Source organism: Anomaloglossus baeobatrachus, chromosome 3, assembly GCF_048569485.1.
Source record: "Anomaloglossus baeobatrachus isolate aAnoBae1 chromosome 3, aAnoBae1.hap1, whole genome shotgun sequence".
Lineage (NCBI taxonomy): Eukaryota > Metazoa > Chordata > Amphibia > Anura > Aromobatidae > Anomaloglossus > Anomaloglossus baeobatrachus.
The window spans coordinates 450,941,164-450,963,382 of NC_134355.1; positions in this window are offsets into that span (position 1 = coordinate 450,941,164).

Here is a 22,219-nt window from a genome sequence, read left to right on the forward strand (position 1 = left end):
AACCAGGGTATATGTTTGTGTTTTTTATTTCTAAGAAATGATTTTTTCGGGTGTGTGTGTTTATTTACTGTAATTTACAGATTAATCATGGAAGGTATCTCGGGGAGACGCCTGACATGATTAATTTAGGACTTATTGGCAGCTATGGGCTGCCAATAACTCCTTATTACCCCGATTTGCCAACGCACCAGGGCAAATCGGGAAGAGCCGGGTACAGTCCCAGAACTGTCGCATCTAATGTATGCGGCAATTCTGGGCGGCTGCTGGCTGATATTGTTAGGCTGGGGGGCTCCCCATAACGTGGAGCTCCCCATCCTGAGAATACCAGTCTTCAGCCGTATGGCTTTATCTGGCTGGTTTTAAAATTGGGGGGGACCGCACGCCGTTTTTTTTAATTATTTAATTATTTATTTCACTACATAGTATAGACACGCCCACCGGCTGCTGTGATTGGGTGCAGTGTAACACCTGTCACACTGGGGCGTGGGGGCGTGTCTCACTGTAACCAATCATAGGCGCCGGTGGGCGGGGAAAGGCAGGGCAGGGAATACGAGATTGTTTAATGGGCGGCCGGCTTTTTCAAAACAGTAAAAGCCGCTGGAGCAGTGTGAACGCCGTGCAGCGCCGGGGATCGGGAATCGGTGAGTATATGAGAGAGGGGGATAGACTGACATGGACAGAGAGTGAGGGACAGAGATAGTGACCGACTGACAGAGATTAGTGAATGACAGACATTGTGAGGCGCTTCAGAACGCAGCTTTACACCTGCGCACATAGCCTCAGACACCAAAATCGTATGAGGGATGTCACACGTTACAATTGACTAGGTTCGTTCAACAAAATGCCCAATTCTAGACAAAGATACGATGTGTTTGCGATCAACGGTTTTGCGTTCAATCCTGATCGCACGTAGCTGTCACACGCAGATACCTCACAAACGATGCCGGATGTGCGTCACTTACAACTTGACCCCAACGACGGATTGTGAGATATATTGAAGCGTGTAAAGTGGGCTTAAGACATTAGCATTCAAAATTGAGCCAGACTTTTTCCAAAGCACAATGGTATAAGTCATTTAACCTAACACATAAATCCACCATTTCATGTAGAATGCAGGAACTCAATTATAAAATCCTCTCACGGTGGTACAGGACACCCGCCAGACTATACAAAATGTTCCCAGAGGTTTCGGACACTTACTGGAGGTGCCAGACCTCGGAGGGCACAATGCTACATGTTTGGTGGACCTGCCCTGGGATACAGGGACTCTGGAAAGATGTCTTTGCTTTCTATAATCATTTACATCACACGGGAGTGACACCCTCACCGGAAATAGCTCTCTTGTCAATGTACACAGGGGCAGTCTCCAAGGCGAAGAGAGGTCTGCTCTCGTACTTCATGATTTCAATGAGACAGATCATACCGAGGCATTGTAGGTGCACCTATACATTGAAGAGAGCAGACCGGGTGGAGGCCATGGATACCCTGCGACGCTTAGAGGAGATGAGAGCTTTTGATGACGGGAGAAACTCCCTGTGTTTCTCTGCTTAGTACCCGTGGCTTCATTTCAGAGAGACACAGCAATTCCAAACTTAGTTACTTACGGGCACGTTATCACAATGAATATTCAAGAGGGCGGGACTTGTTAAGAAGGTGGTGCGGTATCATGTCACAGAATTTCCCCTCCTTTCTCCATTCTCCCCTTGCTTTCCCCTTCTTCTCCTCTCTTTTCCTCTACCCATCTTTCTTTCTTTCTCTACCTCTCTTTCACCTAATTGATATACATAGGTTCACGTGTTTATATATACAGAAAGATTTTACAGAAGGATGTTGCCTTCTATATCCTAAATAGAATAAAGATAAATGATCTATATATATAATTGCCTTATTCTGTCTATCTGTCTGTCTTGCTCCAAAATTGTGTCACCGTGACAGTGTCGTTAGAGTGACAACTGTCGGATTGGCCGCTGGGCACGGCCTGGCCCCACCCCCCACGGATTGGCCGCTCGCCTCGGCCTGGCCCTGCCCCCCGGATGGATTAGCCGCTCGCCCCGGCCCTCCGTACGCATCCCCCACTCCAGCGTACACAGGCTCCCGGTACACATGTGCAGGGAGCCGGCATACGCTAACGCCTCGCCCGCTCGCCCCCGCCACACGTTGAAACACTCGGCCCCGCCCCCGGCGGACATAACCTTGCGATGCTGGGATTGTGACGGAGCCGGTGTACGCTGGTAGCCATGATACACATCGCGTAACTATAGGAAGTGCTTCCCTTAGTTACCCGATGTGTATCATGGTTACCAGCGTACACCGGCTCCCGGTACACATGTGCGGGGAGCTGGCATACGCTGACGCCTCGCCCGTTCAGCCCTGCCCCCGGCACACATTACCACGCTCGGACCCGCCCCCGGCGGCACCAGAATGGGGGATGGAGCATGATGGGGGTGTGCAGCATGGAGGATGGAGCACGATGGGGGGTGTGCAGCATGGAGGATGGAGCACAATGGGGGGTGTGCAGCATGGGGATGGAGCATGATGGGGGGTGTGCAGCATGGGGGATGGAGCACGATGGGGGTGCGCAGCATGTCGGATGGAGCATGATGGGGGGTGCGCAGCATGGGGGATGGAACACGATGGGGGGTACGCAGCATGGGGGATGGAGCACAATGGGGGGTGCGCAGCATGGAGGATGGAGCACAATGGGGGGTGTGCAGCATGGAGGATGGAGCACGATGTGGGTTGTGCAGCATGGGGATAGAGGATCATGGGGGGTGCACTGCATGGGGGATGGAGCACAATGGGGGGTGCGCAGCATTTCGGATGAAGCACAATGGGGGGTGCGCAGCATGGGGGATGGAGCACGATGGGGGGTGTGTAGCATGGGGGATGGAGCACGATGGGGGTGCGCAGCATGGAGGATGGAGCACAATGGGGGGTGTGCAGCATGGAGGATGGAGCACAATGGGGGGTGTGCAGCATGGGGATGGAGCATGATGCGGGGTGTGCAGCATGGGGGATGGAGCACGATGGGGGGTGCGCAGCATGTCGGATGGAGCATGATGGGGGTGCGCAGCATGGGGGATGGAACACGATGGGGGGTACGCAGCATGGGGGATGGAGCACAATGGGGGGTGTGCAGCATGGAGGATGGAGCACAATGGGGGGTGTGCAGCATGGGGATGGAGCATGATGGGGGGTGCACAGCACGGGGGATGGAGCACAATGGGGGGTGCGCAACATTTCGGATGGAGCACAATGGGGGGTGCGCAGCATGTCGGATGGAGCATGATGGGGGGTGCGCAGCATGGGGGATTGAGCACGATAGGGGGTGCGCAGCATGGGGGTTGGAGTACAATAGGGGGTGCGCAGCATGGGGGATGGAGCACGATGGGGGGTGCTCAGCATGGGGGATGGAGCACGATGGGGGGTGCGCAGCATGGGGGATGGAACACGATGGGAGGTGCGCAGCATGGGGGATGGAGCACGATGAGGGGTGCGCAGCATGGGGGATGGAGCACGATGAGGGGTGCGCAGCATGTCGGATGGAGCATGATGGGGGGTGCGCAGCATGGGGGATGGAACACGATGGGGGGTGCGCAGCATGGGGGATGGAGCACGATGGGGGGTGGGCAGCATGGGGATGGAGCACGATGGGGGGTGCGCAGCATGGAGGATGGAGCACAATGGGGGGTGTGCAGCATGGAGGATGGCGCACAATGGGGGGTGTGCAGCGTGGGGATGGAGCATGATGGGGGGTGCACAGCATGGGGGATGGAGCACGATGGGGGGTGCGCAGCATTTCGGATGGAGCACAATGGGGGGTGCGCAGCATGTCGGATGGAGCACGATGGGGGGTGCGCAGCATGGGGGATTGAGCACGATAGGGGGTGCGCAGCATGGGGGTTGGAGTACAATAGGGGGTGCGCAGCATGGGGGATGGAGCACGATGGGGGGTGCTCAGCATGGGGGATGGAGCACGATGGGGGGTGCGCAGCATGGGGGATGGAACACGATGGGAGGTGCGCAGCATGGGGGATGGAGCACGATGAGGGGTGCGCAGCATGGGTGATGGAGCACGATGAGGGGTGCGCAGCATGGGGGATGGAGCACGATGTGGTGCGCAGCATGGGGGATGGAACACGATGGGGGGTGCACACCTCCCCCCAAAACATACACACCGCCACACGCGCACCGCACAACACACCACACACACACACTGGAAACCACAAACACCGCCCTACACAGACACCCACACACACACAGACAATACCGCACACACACACACAACACCCAACACACAAACACCGCGGCATACATAAATATACGCACATGCCGCGCAACACACACACTGCACAAAACATACTTCCCCCCAAAACACACACACACGCACTCCACACCCACACAAACCGCACAACACACACAGCACCACACACACAGAACGCTGCAGATATACAGCGCTCCACAAACAACGCAACACACACAACGCAACACACGTACAACACCACTCTCACACACCCCCACACCCAGACAACACCCAGAACATTTACAGCGCCCTACACAAACACTTGGTAACTACACACAACATCTATATATATATATATATATATATATATATATATATAAAACAAAAATCATACAGTAACTACACAATACGTAAATTCTAGAATACCTGATGCGTTAGAATCGGGCCACCTTCTAGTTACTACATATTTGTGTTAGGATGTCATATAGGATGTTATTCAGATTTTATTCTTCACACGACTTCCGACACATTTTATTGTACCAGATGCTTTATGAGACTTAAGCCTGCTTTACACGGTGCAATTAGTTGTACAATCGCATTTGCGATGTTACACGCCCAGGTTGCATACGGGATCTTATGAGATTGCACGTAGATCGTTCATTTGCTGTCACACGTGCGTTAGTAGTCTATGTTAAATTGATCAATTTTATGTGCGATCCTTTAGATCATGTGTTCTGTGACGTATGCATTGGGCACCTTTTTTTTATTTTTTATTTATTGACTTGCCAAGCGTGTGTAATGTGTAGGGATGCGTTTTTACTATGTCATCTGCCATTCAGCTCTGCTACATGGCCGCTGACAGCAGACACAGACAGCCATGTAGCAGCGGTGAATGGCAGATGACAGCAGACACAGACAGAGCCACACTGTCAGAATGAACTCGGGTGAACTTCACCCGACTTCATTGTGATGCTGCGGCTCTGTCTGTGTCGTGCCCTGATTAGCGGTCACCGGTGAAGGGCTCACCGGTGACCGTTAAACTCCTGAGTAACTGAATTGAGCAGCCCTCTCTCATATACTCACCGATCCCCGATCTCCGGCACTGCACGGCGTTCACACTGCTCCGGCGGCTTTTACTGTTTTGAAAAAGCCGGCCGCCGATTAAACAATCTTGTATTACCTGCTTTCCCCGCCCACAGGCGCCTATGATTGGTTACAGTGAGACACGCCCCCACGCTGTGTGACAGGTGTCACACTGCACCCAATCACAGCAGCCGGTGGGCGTGTCTATACTGTGCACTGAAATAAATAATTAAATAATTTAAAAAAACGGCGTGCGGTCCCCCCCAATTTTAAAACCAGCCAGATAAAGCCATACGGCTGAAAGCTGGCATTCTCAGGATGGGGAGCTCCACGTTATGGGGAGCCCCCCAGCCTAACAATATCAGCCAACAGCCGCCCAGAATTGCCGCATCCATTAGATGCGACAGTTCTGGGACTGTACCCGGCTCTTCCCGATTTGCCCTGGTGCGTTGGCAAATCGGGGTAATAAGGAGTTATTGGCAGCCCATAGATGCCAATAAGTCCTAGATTAATCATGTCAGGCGTCTATGAGACACCTTCCATGATTAATCTGTAAATTACAGTAAATAAACACACACACCCGAAAAAATCATTTATTAGAAATAAAAAACACAAACATATACCCCGGTTCACCACTTTAATCAGCCCAAAAAAGCCCTCCATGTCCGGCGGAATCCAGGATGCTCCAGTGTTGCATCCAGCGCTGCTGCATGGAGGTGACCGGAGCTGCAGCAGACACAGCCGCTCCTGTCACCTCCACACAGCAACTGAAGACAGCCGCGCGATCGGCTGAGCTGTCACTGAGGTTACCCGCTGTCACTGGATGCAGCGGTGGCCGCGGGTAACCTCAGTGACAGATCAGCTGATCGCGCTACTCACCTTAGTTGCTGCGTGGAGGTGAGAGGAGCGGCGGTGAGTAGCGCGATCAGCTGAGCTGTCACTGAGGTTACCCGCGGCCACCGCTGCATCCACCGCTGCATCCAGTGACAGCGGCTAACCTCAGTGACAGCTCAGCTGATCGCGCTATTCTCTTCATTAGCTGCGTGGAGCTGACAGGAGCGGCTGTGTCTTCTGCAGCTCTGGTCACCTCCATGCACCAGAGCTGGAAGCGACGCTGGAGCATCCTGGATTTCGCCGAACATGGAGGGCTTTTTTGGGCGGATTAAAGTGGTTAACCAGGGTATATGTTTGTGTTTTTTATTTCTAATAAATGATTTTTTCGGGTGTGTGTGTTTATTTACTGTAATTTACAGATTAATCATGGAAGGTGTCTCGGGGAGACGCCTGACATGATTAATCTAGGACTTATTGGCAGCTATGGGCTGCCAATAACTCCTTATTACCCCGATTTGCCAACGCACCAGGGCAAATCAGGAAGAGCCGGGTACAGTCCCAGAACTGTCGCATCTAATGTATGCAGCAATTCTGGGCGGCTGTTGGCTGATATTGTTAGGCTGGGGGGCTCCCCATAATGTGGAGCTCCCCATCCTGAGAATACCAGCCTTCAGCCGTATGACTTTATCTGGCTGGTATTAAAATTGGGGGGGACCGCACACCGGTTTTTTTAATTATTTAATTATTTATTTCACTACACAGTATAGACACACCCACCGGCTGCTGTGATTGGGTGCAGTGTGACACCTGTCACTCAGCGTGGGGGCGTGTCTCACTGTAACCAATCATAGGCGCCGGTGGGCGGGGAAAGCAGGGAATGCGAGATTGTTTAATGGGCGGCCGCCTTTTTTAAAACAGTAAAAGCCGCTGGAGCAGTGTGAACGCCGTGCAGCGCCGGGGATCGGGGATCGGTGAGTATGAGAGAGGGGGATAGACTGACATGGACAGAGAGTGAGGGACAGAGATAGTGACCGACTGACAGAGATTAGTGAATGACAGACATTGTGAGGCGCTTCAGAACGCAGCTTTTCAGCTGCGCTCTGAAGCGGACCTTTTTTAAGCTGCGGTGCAGAGCGCACACCTGCGCACATAGCATCAGACACCAAAATCGTATGAGGGATGTCACACGTTACAATTGACTAGGTTCGTGCAACAAAACGCTCAATTCTAGACAAAGATACGATGTGTTTGCGATCAACGGTTTTGCGTTCAATCCTGATCGCACGTAGATGTCACACGCAGATACCTCACAAACGATGCCGGATGTGCGTCACTTACAACTTGACCCCAACGACGGATTGTGAGATATATTGAAGCGTGTGTTGGGGGCTTTAAAGGCACAGGTCATATTATAACCTTTTCATATTCTGTAAAATTGGGCAACAGTAAATATCTATATTAATTTTCTGTTATATAAATCTTTGAAACAATAAAGAAATATTAAATGAAAAACTGCAGGCCTCAAATACTTCAAAACTGCTGGCAGAAAATGTTTTAACCCTTCATGTGCTGCATCGGAATTAATGCTAATGGTCCCAATTTTTTCACTTTTACAAAGAATAGAACAAAAAAAATGTACAGAACAATTTGTTATCCAGTTTCTTTTGAGAAATATGTAATATGTGGTCAGAAACCTCTGGACAAATGGCAGGGCTCGGAAGGGAAGGAGCGCCTGTCATAATGCGACTATAGGATATCACAAGACTAAGGGCTCCTGCCATGTCCCTCAAGCTGTAAGGACCCTAGGTTATCCCTGTCCCCATGATTACACCTGATGGTGGGTACACCTGGATCTAATAGCTTGCTATGCTCCTGAACAATTTTTATCTGAATCCCCCTCCTTCCACCTGGGGAGGAAAGGAGTAGAGGTGCAAGGGAACACAGACAAGGCTTACAGGGGAAAACATAACCACAATCACACCAAACTAATGCAGGAATTACTGTTGTAACTAAAATGGGAAAAGCCAGAAAGAAAAATAAAGAATCTACACCAAGCAGCAATAAGGAAGGAAAGAAATACACTGAACAGTATAGAGTAATCCCAAAAGTAACCAACAGTAATTTCTGAATGACTTCTCCTCTCCAAACCAAGATAGACAAGATATAGCTGGCACTACCTGAATAGTCAAGCTAGTTTGGATAGGGGGAGAACAGAAATGACTGGTTCTCCCATAGCATGTGACTAAAGGAGTTTAACATGCAAGACCAGCAGAGATTTAACTCTTGCTAACCTGCTGGAGAGCAACTAGACTTTATGTCGATGCCTGTGTCTCCCTGCGCTGATCAGTGAAGCTCTCTCAAGACCTGGCTTATGTGGATGGAGATGATGAAAAATATTAACAAGGCATTCAGCATGAATATCAGAGGACCCAGGTCCTCTCCTCAGGACCAAATCACCGCCAGTGAACCAAATAATTGCAATGAATGTCAAATAAAATGAGAGTCAATAATCTTGCAAACCTGAATGAGAGGGGAAGGTGGTAAGGGAAGGGAAGTTCCAGAAGCAATGTATTTCTTTAAGAGGGACCTGTGATATACATTATGAATTTTAAAAGACGAGGGTAATCCCAGATGGAAAGACAAGACTGCCTTAATTTTATATGACCCAATAAGCTAGGGTCCAAACTTCAACTAAGGCACCTGAAGTTTTACATTCTTGGTAGACAACAATACCAAATCACCCACCCACAGGTCCAGACCAGGCACACATTTACAATCAGCCAATCGTTTATATATGGAACTCATGCTATGCAAATGCTGCTTAATCCTCTCCCATATGGAAGATAATAATGCACTAGCTGATCCACCCTAGGAACGCCAGACAAATACCCCTCATGAAAGGTACAAAACTGAAGATGCCAGGAGCTTAACCAATTAATGGGATCCTTACCCTCTGCCACTCATCTCCTACCTTTTTAGTCAGATTTCTGAGACTAATTAGTTCTGTAAACTGGATCTTATGGGGCCTAAAATCTGATCCTGGTCAAATAGGGAGATGAGTGGAAAACAGCACTTAACACACCAGGAGGCACTTTGAAAACCTAGTTATGCTCTTCTGACTCACCAACGTACCCCCCGGTATTTCAACAATTTGTTATTGACGTTTTTGCTCATCTTTTAGGGAATTGTGTAGTTATTTGCTTGGATAATATTCTTATATACTCATAGGATTATGGGTCTCAAATTGCACATGTCAAACAAGTACTATGAATTCTCAGGCAGAATAGGATAGATGCTAAACTTGAGAAGTGTGTGTTCAGAGCACGGTATCTTGTATGCCGTAGCGACCGCATGATAACACAGGCCTCACTATTTGGTTGTGAATTTGGTTTCCATTTTATTCAGGTGTGGAAAGGGTTAACAAATTTCCAGTCAGTGGCTCTGAGGTGTTCTGGCTCTGACTGGTTTAGTCTGGTTTCTGCGCGCCCGTTTTTCTGCCAGCTGATTGGATCAGCTGGCAGAAAGTGCGGGAAGTTTTAGGTATAAAATAGCAGCTTTCCATCAGCTGGCTGTCAGAAGATTTGAAGATCAAGAAGAACAGCTGATGGAGAGCCTGCTACAGGAGTTCATGAAGAGGGCGAGCGAGGACGGCGGAGAAGCCTGGCTTACACAGTGCCTGGCGGTGCCTAGGCGGCCAGCAGAAGCTGAGGAAGAGATGGACTGCGACGCTGCGGTGATTCAACTCACCGCTCCTGAGGAGATGGCAGCGCTGACTGAGGAAATCCCAGCAAGGAGGAGGTCCCGGAGACGCAGCAGCTTCCTCCCCCCGACGTCATCGTCCAGAGAAGAGGGGAATGCCGGAGCGGAGTTATCACCGCCCATCTTGTCTGCCGGGAATTCAGCACGTCATCCTCCTGCACCCGGTCATGTGTCCAGGAAGAGGAAGAGTGGATCATCTAGTCAGCGCCGTCGTAAAAGCGCGGCGCTGACCCAGGGATTTGAAAATCCTAGCAGGAGCAGGGCTGCACCAGCAAGTGTGAGCGTGCCGGAGGCCGGAAGAGCGACGGGGGCCCCCTGGTCTGACTCCCCGTCTGAAGAAGATGATCTGCCAGCTGGAGCCAGAGAACAGGATCGTCAGCGTGGCTCAGCTGCAGAAGCTGGAATTCCAGAGGAGGGCCGAGGATCGCAGAGCAGAAGGAGGGGTGAGATGTTCAATGTTCCCCTGTCTGTCTCGTGTGTCGACCCTCTGTCTGTTAGTATGGAGTCTGTAGTTAGGAAGGTGTTAGGAGAATTGTTAGCAGGGGGAGGGACGCCTAGGGGGGGTAGTGCAGCCCCTATTGGTAGTCAGGAGTCCATGTCATTGCCTGGTTATTTATTTAAGGAGGCAGTGACATGTGACTTGTCTCCCCTGGGTTTTCATCTGCTGCAGCCAGTTAAAGAGAAGATTTATAGGGGGAATTCATTGATTTATTTTCCCTGCTTCCGTCTAATAGAGAGAATGTAAAAAGAGATAAGAAGACGGTTGTGGATGATAGGAAGAAAGGTCCCCCTAGGTCTTTTCTTATCTGGCTGCAGGCATTTTGCATCTTTTCCTCTGTATTAGGGGAAAGGAACCCTTCTGTCTGTTCGGGTTTATTTCAGCACCTTGACAGCATACTGGAAGCTTATCGCAGCTTCGGCGGTCAGGCATGGCTGACTTATGATGAGAGTTTTCGTCAGAAGTTAGCCATCCATCGCAGTGTGCTGTGGGGTCAAAAAGACATCGGTCTTTGGCTGAATCTGATGCTTCCTCAGAGAAGCCAGTTTAGTAGACAGAGTACCAATAATTCTACTGTTAAGGATTTTGTTTCGCTTACAATGAGTCAAATTGTAAGTTTGCATCTAACGGCAGATTTCGGCATGAGTGCTCCTTTTGCAGGGGCAATCATGCCGTCATCAAATGCTTTGAGAAACAGAATCGGAGTAACCAGCCACAACACAACAGTAAAGAGTCCATTTTTAAAGGCGGCGACTCCAGTGAGGTTACAAAACATGCTGGGATGGTTAGGTCGCTACCCAGACAGACAGAAGGCTGATTTAATTATAGAGGGGTTTTCTAAGGGATTTTTTGTTCCAGAGTTTAAAGGTTCAGGGTGCGTTTGGGTGGAGAACCTTCCGTCAGTGAGGGAATTTGATTCGGTAGTAGCTTCCAAAGTAATGAAGGAGATTCAGTTAGGTAGGGTAGCTGGCCCTTTTACTAAACCTCCGTTTACTAATTTTAGGCTTTCCCCACTTGGCTTAGTTCCTAAAAAAGAACAAGGCAGTTTTCGTTTAATCCACCACTTATCTTTTCCAAGGCGGGGTTCTTTGAATGATGAGATTGACCCTAACATAGTTTCCGTCAAGTATTCATCATTTGACCAGGCTGTGGAGTTGGTAAGGGAGGCAGGTAGGGGTGCTTTAATGGCGAAGTCTGACATACAGTCAGCATTCAGGTTACTGCCAGTCAGTCCTGGCGGTTTTAATTCCTTAGGTTTTCAGTTTGGAGGGCATTATTTTTTTGATAGATGCCTCCCGATGGGGTTTTCTCTATCCTGTTTTTATTTTGAATCATTTTCATCGTTTTTACATTGGGTAGTGGAGGAGGAGTGTAATGAAGGGAAGGTGTTACATTACTTAGATGATTTTTTGTTTGTTGGCAGGGCTAAATCTGGGGATTGTTTTAGTCTTTTAGTTAAATTTCGAGAGTTAATGGAGTTGTTTGGTATCCCTATAGCAGAGGAGAAGACAACTTTGCCCTGTCAGTGCTTAGAATTTTTGGGTATTACTATTGACTCTGTTAGGATGGAGTGTAGGTTGCCCCAAGAAAAAGTTGCTAGGTTGGAGGCAGAGCTTTCTGGTATGATTGGCAGGAGAAAGACAACTTTGAGGAAACTGCAGTCATTATTGGGGCTTTTGAATTTTAGTTTACGGATTTTTCCGATGGGTAGGATCTTTTCCAGAAGGTTGTATGAGGCCACTAAGGGATTATCATCTTCGGGTTCTCATATTCGTTTGACACAACAGCTTAAGGAGGATTTGTTTATGTGGCGGTACTTTTGTAGGAATTATAATGGTAGGGCAGTCTGGCAGCAGGAGTTTAGAACTTCCGATGTTTTACAGTTGTTTTTTGGTCATGGTGAGTACGGTTTTGGTGTTTTTTGTCAAGGAGAATTCTTATTTGAATTTTGGCACAATTCTTGGAAGGTTAGTGGTGTGACGGGCAATAGTACGGTAATGTCCCTTTTTCCAGTTTTGGTGTTAGTTGAGGTCTGGGGTACGAAGTTGTCAAATCAAAGGATTTTGTTGGTATCAGATAGCAGGAATCTGGTATTTGCTATTAACACAATGTCTTCTCGGAATAGTTGGGGAGTCAGAATTCTGAGACAGTTGGTTTTAACGTGTCTTAGGTACAATATTTGGATAAAAGCGCGGCTTGAGTCAGACAGGGTTAATAAGTTGGACAATGCGCTGTCTCGACAGGATCGGGAAGAACTGTTTCGTATGGAACCGATGGCAATTTCTCTCGGGAGCCCGTGTCCAGAAGCTTTATGGAATGTAGTGATGGATTAGTTGTTTCGGCTATTAAGAGGTCTATTGCTGATTCAACATGGGCCAGGTATCCGGCCGCATGGTTAGAATGGCAGAATTTTTGTGTTTTTTCATAAAGTGGATTGTTTTTCAGAGTAATGGGGTTTAGCACTTGAATTTCTGGATTTCTGATGAGAGAGAATTTAGCTATGGATATATTTGCGTTAATGACTTTGAGTCAATGGTGTTTAGGGTGGCATTCGTTTTAGCATATTTTGGAGCTTTTTAGGATTAGTGAGTTAGTTTCTGTTAGTAGGAGTCGGTTGTCAGGATTGATATTTTCAGACGTTTTTTTTTTTTGTTATGATATTTGAAAAGTATATTCAATTTGGGGCTCCAAAATTGTGTCGAGAAATGGCTGTGATATTTGTTAGTGGGGGTGGGCCAAGGCCTGTTAGTCCTTGGCGTGTGGGTAAAGTCGCCAGTTTTTACTGGCGGACTGGTTGTTTATGGAATATGGTTATGGAAGAATTTTAATAAAATATTGGTTTTTATTTATTGATTAATTTATTTATTATGTAACCCTTAATAAATGTCACGACCATTTAATGCCATTTACTTTATTCAAGTGTGGTGTCTTTAATTTAATGGGTAGGCCTTGTGTTGTCATGTTCAGAGCACGGTATCTTGTATGCCGTAGCGACCGCATGATAACACAGGCCTCACTATTTGGTTGTGAATTTGGTTTCCATTTTATTCAGGTGTGGAAAGGGTTAACAAATTTCCAGTCAGTGGCTCTGAGGTGTTCTGGCTCTGACTGGTTTAGTCTGGTTTCTGCGCGCCCGTTTTTCTGCCAGCTGATTGGATCAGCTGGCAGAAAGTGCGGGAAGTTTTAGGTATAAAATAGCAGCTTTCCATCAGCTGGCTGTCAGAAGATTTGAAGATCAAGAAGAACACCCACCCTCCCCCCCTGGAGAAAGACTACTTCAAGAACTGCTCTCGTCGTGACATTTGTTAGTGGGAAAGTCGCCAGTTTTACTGGTGGACTGGTTGGTTATGGACTTCTTTTTTAAAGTATTGGGTAAAGTCGCCAGTTTTTACTGGCGGACTGGTTGTTTATGGAATATGGTTATGGAAGAATTTTAATAAAATATTGGTTTTTATTTATTGATTAATTAATTTATTTATTATGTAACCCTTAATAAATGTCACGGCCATTTAATGCCATTTACTTTATTCAAGTGTGGTGTCTTTAATTTAATGGGTAGGCCTTGTGTTGTCATGTTCTCTGTACAGGAACTCCTTTTTTACAGTACATAATTTCTTCTACTGGTTTGCAGATGGATCCCTCTAAATTACAGGCTATATTAATTTGGAACCATCCAGGAAATTTTAAAACACTGCAATGCTTTTTAGGTTTTTCAAACTTTTATAAAAAAATCATTAAAACCTTCTCTGTCATATCTCTCAAAGACATAGCTAACAAAGGGGCAGACTTGTCAAAGCGGTCTGAAGGTGCTCTGTGTGTGTTTGCACATCTTAAAACATGTTTTTCAGCACCTGTTGCACCCTAATGTGTCTCAGTCTTTTACAGTTGAGGTTAATGTGCCTTAAGTAGAAGCTATGTTATCTCAGAGTCCGTTGTAAGCTGCATCCATCTGCCTTTTTCTCCAAGAAACTGTCTCAGGTCAAAATTTATTATGATTTAGGAAACAGGAAATTACTCGCTATCCTTTTTAGGAATGGCAACATTTTTTGGAGTGGGTTGTTCATCCTGTTACTGTGATTATGAACCATAAGAATCTCATTTAATCTCCTTTATCTTGAGTCTGCAAAACTTCTCACACCAAGACAAACTCATTGGTTGTTGTTTTTCAGTAGGTTTAATTTCCTTTTTACTGGGCCTGGTTCTAAAATTATAAGAGCAGATACTTTGTCTAGGAGAGGAGAACCAGATTGTGGGGAACTTGATCCAATACTTTTGAATGGAGTGGTGGTTTTCGCGCTTAGTAGTGGGTTTTGGGTTAAAGATCACTGAAGCTCAATGTGATGCGCAGACTGAGGTTTCGGTGAACAAATCAATTGTTCCTATGAATCTTCATGTCAAAGTTTTGGGGAGCATCATGATTCAGTATTTGCAGCTCATTCTATGATTAAAGGTACCCTAGATCATAGATTCAAATATGTCTCAACCGAAATCTGATTACAGGTGTCTTCTACACGTTCTCAATGTTCATGCATACTGGTTGACTCATGTGGGTATGTGTACAGCTTTTCCTTCAAGTCTACCCAAAAGTGTTTGATTGGATTGACGTCTAGAGACTGAGTGTCGATCCAGCACCTCCACTTCATTGTCATTGAATTTTTTTTTCATCACTTTTTACCAATGCTTTGTATTGTTGTCCTGCTAATATACTATGTCGTCTTTTTCAAACCCATAGTACTCGAATGTACAAAGTAACTTGCCTTGTAGTACACTCATATATAGCTCAGCATTGAGACCACCATCGATCCTAGTCAAGCATTCAATGCCTTTGGCTGTGAACTAACCCCAAATTTCAGGCTTCCTTCACCGAACTTGGCAGTTCCTTCAATTTCTTGATCCGCTAGCCCCTTTTCTGATTGTTTCTTCCAGACCCATTTGCACTCGTCAGAGCCTAATTTATTGACTTTCAACTCATCGCTGCCAATCATCTGTTTCCAATATTCTACTGTTCACTTTTCATAATTTTTTGCAAATTTGAGCAGACACTTCTTATGACGATTTTGAAGTTGAGGCTTCTTCACATTTTTTCGGGTCACCATTCCAGACTTGTGTAATGTGCATCACATACTGCTTGCATGGACTTCTGTGATATCACTATTATAAAGCATATGATCCACCTTCAGTGCAACCTCCTATTTTTTGCTCCAGAACTCATAGACCTTGCAATGAGCTGACGTGTTCACTCCAATATTTTGCCTGGAAGTCCATCTCTTGGCTTTTGTATGGATTGATGGACTTCATTTTGTTTTCATTCAACTGTGATGGCACTCTTAGGCTATGTCCGTGTGACGCCCTGGGCAAGCCAGGGGTCACAGGTCTTTGCACCACCACACCCTACACCCCAGTTAGGAACACCAAGGCTACCAAAATTCTTGTTGCCTTCCTCCAGGGGCTGATGTTCACACCAGGGGGTGTGCCAGGCGGTTGGCTCCGCCCACCGAGGAGTTCACAGCCCTGGAGGCGGGAGGAACCAGGCAGATTAGCTCAGGGGGAGCTTGAGTGAGGAGCTAAGTGAAGGAGTAAACAGTGGAGATGAGTTTAAGAAGTGAAAGTAGAAGGAAGTGAAGTAGTAGTGGAGCTGAAGAGAGAAGCTGAAGTGACAGTAGTAAAGCCTGAAGTTGGTCCGGTTGTGTGCCAGGACAGTGTCAGCAAGGTCAGCAGATGGCGGTGATAGTCCGCAGGGGTGACTACTTGGAGGTTGCTGGAAGGACCGCGGACGGGTAGTGGCCCGGCGGTCTGGAGCAGTATACGAAGAACAGTCAGCACCAGGGCAGGGGCCTCTCGGACCCCGGCAAGGCTAGGAGTTGCCGTAAATTTGCCAAATCCGTCAGTGAAGGGGACGTCAGTCTCCAAACAACCAAGTCCCGATTGAAGGCAACAGTCCAACCATTGAGGAGAGACACCGCCACCGCCAGGGCACCAGTTTCTCAGGGCCAGCGCCTGCGGGCAAAGTAGGGCTCCTCCGGCCCATATCCAAGCCGGGGAGCGGGTTACCGGTGGGAACCCATCGCTACCAACACAGAAACATTAGGTGCAGGAAAAGGGACATCACCGTCACCTACTGGGGAAATCAAGTGCAGCCGTCCGTGGGAACCGTCTTTCCAGCCATGTGTTTTACCGAAAACTGTGTCAACGTCTCAGGCTGAGTGAGTACCACAGTGCCGCAAGGCACAGCGCTGCCCCCACGTCCCTGCACCCCACCAAGCCCTGCATCACCCACCTCATCACTGGGCCCCGGGATCACCAACCCCTACCCACGGAGGGGCAACACAACAACTGGCTGCTCCATACCATCCTTCCCGGGATACCCATACAGAGCAGCGGTGGTGTCAACAAATCACCACAACCGTGGGTGGCGTCACGGACAATAACCAATCCCCACACCCAAATTCCCCTTTCACTCACGGGCGAGGAGCGCCGCTAGAGTCCCCGGGATCCGGCCCATCGCTCGAGCCACCGAGCAGCGGCAGGCCGCAGCAGTCGCGGCAGCCGGACCCGAGCAGCAGTGGGAGAGCGCGGCGTCCCCTCCTCCGCCCGCGACATCCGCACGTTGCTTTTTACCTGCTTTTTTGCTGCTTTTTTGCTGCTTTTTCAACTGCAGCATTTAATGCCAAAATGGTTGTGTTCTGCTTTTCAAGCAAAGTCTATGGGAATTTGGGTTTGTTGTCCGCACTATGCAGTTCAAACTGCAGCCTTTTTGTTGCAGAACTTTGGTCAAAAACTCAGCTTTGCAGTGCAAAACCCAAATGGCAAAAACAATTGACAGTTTAGCAATTTTCTTTGTCGAGTGTCTGCTATAAGCTGGATGATGCGGTTTCTCTTTTCTTGGGAAATTTTCTTCATGATTTGAACCAGTAACCTTTAACTTTGTAATCAACCTAGTTACACATTGAGCTATTAGGAAATATGAGAACAAGTTGTAATTTATAGAATACAGGAAGAAAAACATTTTTCCTCCACCAGTAGCAAAACAATAACATTGCAGTCACATGAGAAAAATCTGCATAACTAATCATTTAGAAAATGAAAGCAAAGCACTTATTGGTGAAACAGTAGTCAGCAGGGGACTCTGCGCTGCTTCACTGCACTGTGACTCTTCCCTGCTTTTCTGCCCTGCCACTCTGCACTGCTGCTCTGTCCTGCCTCTCTGCCCTTCCTCTGTGCCCTTTCATTCTGTCCTGCTTCTCTGCTTTTCCTTCTCACTCTTCCCTACCACTTTGCCCTGACTGTTTGCTCTGCCTCTCTGCTCTGTCACTCTGCCCTGCCTGTCAACCTGTGTTTCTGTTTCACCACTCTGTCCTGCCACTCTGCCCTGCCACTCCTCCCTGCCTCTCTTCCCTGTCACTCTGCCCTGTAACTTTGCCTTGTCAGTCTGCCCTGTCATTCTGCCCTGTCAATCTGCCCTGCCTCTCTCTATCCTGTCACTTTGCTCTTCGACTCTGCCCTTCCTCAACTGTCACTATGCCCTGCCTCTCTACCCTCTCACTCCACAGTGCCTCTCTCCCCTCTCACTCTGCCCTGTCTCTCTGACCCACCACTCAGCCCTGCCATCCCATTAGTTCTTTTGGGGAGGTTTCTTCATCTGAGAAAAACTGATGAAACTATGACCAAACTTGAATACCAAAAATTTACACTGGCCAAACTCGGATGAAACACGGAATGTCATTTTTGGATCTGAGAATTTAAGGCATTTGAATGAGCCATATGTCAGGTCAGACTCTTCCATTCAAGTTTAAGGGTGTAAATCTTTAACATAAGAAAATATAAAATGTTTTTGTAAATTATATCGTTGGTCTTTGTGTCAACATTTATTTTAAGTCATTTGCTGAGGTTCACCTATACCCACAACTAGGGTGCGTCATTGTAGTTGTTATCAGTGTTACTGGTTAGAGTCCCACTCAGATGTTTTGCCCTGCTATACCGCTGAGTTAAAGGGGTTGTCTACTATTTTATCATTGATGGCCTGTCTCTGGATAGGTCATCAATATCTGATCAGAGAGGGTCTTCCACCCCTGCCGATCAGCTGTTCTCGGTGCCGCCTGCTGCAGCAGGTGGCTGGAAATGCTCAATTATGGAACTGGCCCATCTTCTGATTGTGGCCGCGGCCACGTACTGCACATCACTCTCCCATTCAAATAAATAGGAGGACGATGTGCAGTTCCCACAGCCACAGTAAGATGGGGCAGCTCTAGTTTCCTGCTACTACTGCGAGCATCGGGAACAACTGACCGGACGTCCGATGTCATGCCCAGGTCAATTAGACATTGATTACTAAGGATAGGCCATCAATGTAAAAATAGTGTACAATCTCTTTAAATTATCACAAGCTGCCAGAGAGAGAAGTAGTTTGACACATAAGAGTTGACAGTACACCTATTGGGTGTGCAATGTGTTATCTAATTAAGGTGATAAACTTGTCACAAGACCATTGCCCCTTACTACCAGTGAAATATTATCATGTTCTCAGTTTATCTATTGTAGTCATTTATATAATTCTGCCTTCAAAGCCACAACATGTTAGTTCTTTGTCTTGTGTGCCACCTGTAATATAGATATAAGCCAATTTTAATTCAGTCCAATTTTTAGACCTCTTTTGAAGAGGAAGGCACATAGACTATGCCTAGTGGCAAGTGTTCTTTCCAGGCACAATATTGAAAAGATAGGCAGGGCAAGCTGTAAAGAATATGTTGCGCAAACGGTACAGCTGTTGGTAGTTCAGTATAAGGCTATGTGTGCACGCTGCGTTTTTTTGACACTGCGTTTTTTGGCCGCTAAAAACGCAGAAAAACGTATAAAAACACACCCGCTGCGAAAACGCGCAAAAAACCGCACCGGTAAAAACGCATGCCTTTTTACCACGTTTTGGTGCGATTTTGATCTCTGCGTTTTTCTGCATTTTTCCAATGCATTGCAAGGAGGAAAAACGCAGAAAAACGCAGGAAAGAATTGACATGTCAATTTTTTTTTTAAGCTCAAAGATGCATCTTAAAAAACTTGTGTGCGGACAGCAAAAATGAAAACTCATAGACTTTGCTGGGGAAGCAAAGTCATGCAGTTTTGATCCCAAAAACGCACCCGAAAAACGCGCAAAAACACTGCGAAAACCGCACTGTGCACACATAGCCTAAAGGATTCTTGTCTTATCTCTAGCAAACCATATTCTTTTATCAGCTTACTGTGGTAGGAGGTAGGAGACAGGTGGACGATCAGTGCACACTAAACTTCGGCTAAAGCTTCATTACTGTAATTTTGTTTACTTCTCCCTTATTAAACCCTACATCTGCTCCTGGAATATTTAATTAGCCCTGTTCCCTATAACTGCAGCACAGATATCAGGATGTCCATGTCTTTGGATAGACATTTAAAGAGGTGGTCACATCTATTTAAAGCTGAGAATGAAGGCTTTTTCTAAATACCTTCTGTTGCCAATTCAGCCTGTGTGTGGTGCTATCACTGTCCGCTCAGTTCCCATCACGTGGGCGAAGTTTGATCGCACATCACTGCCCAGCATTGCACATGGTTGCAGTCTGTTAATGAAAGTGGTGAAGGAGAGAGTGTACACAATGCTGAGCTGTAATAAGTGATGAAATTCCTCCCACAACCCTGTCACTCAGGGAGACTGGGTCCCGCCTCACTGATGTCGGGTCAACTTCCAATTCTTAAAGTTGACGTTACATCACTGTCACATCACAGAGGCCGCTGCAGCCCAGGTCACGTGATTGCAACTGAGCGGACAGCGATAGCTTTGCTCACAGGCTGAATTGACAACAAAAGGTATTTAGATAAAGCTTTCATTTTCAGCTTTAAATTTATGTGGCCACGATACATTGTAGTGGACCACCTCTTTAAATGTTGACTGCTGATGTCTCTAGGATTGGATCCATACACATTACCCTGGTTAATTCAGTTCGACCAGAAGAACCACATAAACGTAGCTGTAGAGAGATAGAAGTCTAAAGGCCCCGTTACACGCAACGACGTATCTTACGATATATCGCCGGGGTCACGGATTCCGTGATGCACATCCGGCATCGTTCTCAACGTTGTTGCGTGTGACAGCAAGGAGCAACCATTAATGATGGAAAATAATCACCAAATTGTTCATCGTTGACACGTCGTTCCTTTTAAAAAATCGTTGATTGTAGAGCACGCAGGTTGTTCGTCGTTCCCGAGGCAGCACACATCGCTACGTGCAACACCTCGGGAATGACAAACTACAGCTTACCTGCGGCCGCCCGCAATGAGGAAGGAAGGAGGTGGGAGGGATGTTCCGGCTGCTCATCTCTGCCCCTTCGCTTCTATTGGGCGGCCGCTTAGTGACGCTGCTGTGACGCCGCACGATCCGCCCCCTTAGAAAGGAGGCAGTTCGCCGGCCATAGCGACGTCGCTAGGCAGGTAAGTACATGTAACGGGTCTTAACGATGTTGTACGCCATGGGCAGCGAGTTGCCCGTGATGCACAAAAGACGGGGGCATGTACACTCGCAAGCGATATCGCTAGCGATATCGCTGCATGTAACGGGGTCTTTAGGCCTCGCTCCCACTTGCATATTAATATGTACGAGTGCAAAATGATAAAAAAATTGGATTGCACTCGCACCCATGTTATTCAATGAGGCAATGTCCATCTGTCAGCTATAATCGGGCTGAGGAAAAAAACGCAGCAAACTGCGTGTGGATGTGTACATCAAATGCTACTTGCCAATGCAAGGCTATGGGTGCGAGATAAATACGGACGGGGCACAGACCGACAGTATCTCGTCAATTTTTTACAGATACATTACTGTTACGAGGGGGACCCGGGGAAGCGTGCCAAGATGGGGAATGGACAGCTTCCGCCGGTCAAGGTCCACTGTGCGGTGTAAGGGACCGCTGCTATGGTGGGTGAAGAGTGAGCGGGTTGCTGCTAGCGATCGTCTGGAATGTCACAGACGATCTATGTACACCGGTCTGCCCTAACCCGTGTGGGTTGTATGGCAGGGATCACACGGCTCGGTGTACCTGTTGCACGGGGAAGCACAGAGGTGCCCACGTACGTGTGCCAGTGGAAGTCACGAGAATATGGCACGAGGGTAGCACAGAGGTGCCCACGCACGTGTGCTTTCAATAACCAGGTGAGTCCAGTGGAGACTCGAGGAGCTCACCTGGGACAGGAACACGGCCTGTAGAAGGAGCTACTGCCGGAGCAGCAAGGCAGGGACACGGCCTGCAAACCAGGTGCTGCCTAAGCAGCAAGGGCCAAGCCCACAGAAGAAGATAATGCCTGAGCAGTGGCGTGGCAGCACGCTGCCAGACATCCAAACATAGAAGGACGGTCGCGCACCGCCATGATGGCAGGGGGAGCCCCCAAGGAGGTGCAGCTCCACCCAAGGGCGGGCGCGAGACGGGCGTGACTCAATCAGGGTTCGTGACGTCCTGGCCCAGCCAGTCAGGATTCAGCACATCACCAGCCTCGTCATGGGGCCGTGTGATATCAGTGAGCGAATCAGAAGACGTCACGTGGAGCACATGCTCATCCTCCTGCCCCTGGGTCATAAAGGCGGGATCCCCGGTCTCACAATGTGCAGAGACATGGGAAGTCTCGCTGCCTCCCTGAGCATCTATTCTTTGCACACTGCGCAACTTCCCAGAGCCTCCATGATGCTGAGCAGGAGAGCTCGTGGCAGGCAAGGGATGGGAGACCGCTCCACTCCCTGCAAGGGGAGAACCACTAGGTGTCACCCCTCTGCTGTGTCTCCGAGAAGG